Below are 3,000 nucleotides of genomic sequence, written 5' to 3' on the forward strand. Positions count from 1 at the left end.
TGACGGCAACTGCGCCCTCCATCACCGCCACAATTTACCGTATGCTTTCTTATGTTGACTTTCATTAGTTTACTGTTATGTGCTGATTTCTTAATTTGGTTGTTTTCGCTCACAGTTGTGTACTTTCCTGATGAGGTATAAATATATATATCTTCTCTTGAGAGTGCAAAAGTGTCTTATGTGGAATGTTCCATTTGCTCATAATTGCCCACTTTTTTTTTCCATTTGCTCATAATTGCCGACTTTACCTTTTCCCACTCGCTCACACTTGCCGATCTTTATTTTTTTTACACATACATAAAAGTGTTAGCAAGGGCAACATGGGTGTCATGATATGCAGGGGCTCCTCTGTATGACGGCAACTAAAGCATCCATCACCGACAAGGTTTACCTTCTCGCTCCCGTTAAACTTAAGCGTGGACGGACTAGTTTACATGACGGTAACTGCGCCCTCCATCACCGCCACAATTTACCGTATGCTTCCTTTTGTTGAATTTCAATAGTTTACAGTTATGTGGTGATTTCTTTTTCTTAATTTGGTTGTTTACGCTCACACTTGTGTACTTTTCAGATGAGGTATATATATATATATATATATATATATATATATATATGTTCTTTTCAGAGCGCGACAAGTGTCTCATGTGGAATGTTCCATATGCTCATAATTGCCGACTTTTTTTTTCATTTGCTCATAATTGCCGACTTCACCTTTTCCCACTCGCTCACACTTGCCGATCTTTACTTCTTTTCACATACTTAAAAGTGTTAGTAAGGGGAACATGGGTCTCATGATAAGCACGGGCTCCTCTATATGACGGCAACTAAGCCATCCATCACCGACATGGTTTACCTTCTCGCTCCCGTTAAACTTAAGCGTGCACGCACTGGTTTAATTGACGGCAACTGCGCCCTCCATCACCGCCACAATTTACCGTATGCTTTCTTTTGTTGAATTTCATTAGTTTACACTTATGTGCTGATTTCTTAATTTGGTTGTTTTCGCTCACAGTTGTGTATTTTCCTGATGAGGTATATAGTGTCTTATGTGGAATGTTCCATATGCTCATAATTGCCGACTTTTTTGTTTTGCTCATAATTGCCGACTTTACCTTTTCCCACTCGCTCACACTTGCCGATCTTTATTTTTTTTTACACATACATAAAAGTGTTAGCAAGGGGAACATGGGTCTCATGATAAGCAGGGGCTCCTCTGTATGACGGCAACTAAAGCATCCATCACCGACAAAGTTTACCTTCTCGCTCCCGTTAAACTTAAGCGTGGACGGATTAGTTTACATGACGGTAACTGCGCCCTCCATCACCGCCATAATTTACCGTATGCTTTCTTTTCTTGATCTTCATTTGCTTTCAGTTATGTGCTGTTCTCTTTTTTTTTTTTTTTTTTTAATTTCCTTACTTTCGCTCACAGTTGTTGTGTAATTTCCAGACGATGTATATATATCCTCTTGAGAGTACAACAAGTGTCTTATCACACTTTTATGTTCTTTTTATTTATTTAATTCTCCCATTTGGAATATTCCATATGCTCATAATTGCTGTTTTTTTTTTTTTTTTTTCATTTGCTCATAATTGCCGACTTTACGTTTTCGCACTCGCTCGCACTTGCTGATCTTGACTTGTTTTCACATACATGAAAGTGTTAGCAAGTGGAACATGGGTCTCACGATAGACAGGGGTTTCTCTATATGACGGCAACTAAGCCATCCATCACCGACATGGTTTACCTTCTCGCTCCCGTTAAACTTAAGCGTGGACGGACTTGTTTACATGACGGTAACTGCGCCCTCCATCACCGCCACAATTTACTGTATGCTTTATTTTGTTGAACTTCATTAGGTTACACTTATGTGGTGATTTCGTTTTAAATTTGGTTGTTTTAGATCACAGTTGTGTGCTTTCTATCGACTCAAATTTCCAGACGATGTGTGTATCTTCTCGTGAGAGTACAACAAAGGTCTTATTTTCTTTTTAATTTTTACCACATATTTTTAAGTATGATAATGGTTTATTTATTTATTTATTTATTTATTTATTTTTGAACTTCACAGCCCTGTATTTCCATTTTGAATTTTTACCTACCTCGTCATTCATTTGCTGTGTTCTTCCCTTAGAAGTATTTAATTTTTATTAAATTATTTATTTATTTAATCTCGTTGAGAAAAATTCGTGTTCACAGAAAGAAATTATTCTTTCACTACCGAGGTGGCACACGCCAACACCGCGTTTTATCGGATTTCTGCCGTTCCTTCCCATATACTTTGCTGTTGCTATAGTGTGCACGAAGTCCCTTGAAATTTTAACCTATCTGCCACGATTATGCACCGGAGCAAAGAGATGCAATAAACCTATCTTTTCTTTCGGGGGGGGGGGGGGGAGTTGGGTTTGTGAGAAAAACCATGGATGAATTTTTATATATATTCCGTGTCACTGCGGTTAAATATATATTCTTTACATATTTCTTTACTTTGCCATGCTTTTCCTTACTTTTCAGTGCTTTGCCATGGTTTGGGTTGAAATTTCACTTTTGTAGTTAGAACAGTTTTGTTAAAAACGTGATTTGCAATAACAACAATTTCAAACATTAGCAAAAAGTAAAAATATTGGAATTTGCATTATTTCTGTATCAGCCACCTCGTGGCTAAGCCGTTAATATATGCGCTTCTGGCGTTAGGGATCCAAGTTTTATTCCGGCAAACAGCCTGGGTCGTTCGCCTCCCGTATTAAGCCAAATTTCAACTTTCTTGCACATATTTATTACTATTATTAGTATTATTATTAAAAATGAAATTAAATGAAATCTTCAAGATTTACGTCCCACAATTATGCTGGGATCAAGGTACACCTCATGTAGAAATTGCACTATTCTGGTTTGAATAGTTTCGTTAAAATAGTGGGAGAACGTAATTTACAAAAAAAAAAAAAAAAAAAAAAAAAAACATGACCACAAGTGTGAGCGAAATGTAAAAGTTTTCCAAT

The sequence above is a fragment of the Thermobia domestica genome, unplaced genomic scaffold (assembly GCF_964235325.1).
Source record: "Thermobia domestica unplaced genomic scaffold, izTheDome1.hap1.1 HAP1_SCAFFOLD_1302, whole genome shotgun sequence".
Classification (NCBI taxonomy): domain Eukaryota; kingdom Metazoa; phylum Arthropoda; class Insecta; order Zygentoma; family Lepismatidae; genus Thermobia; species Thermobia domestica.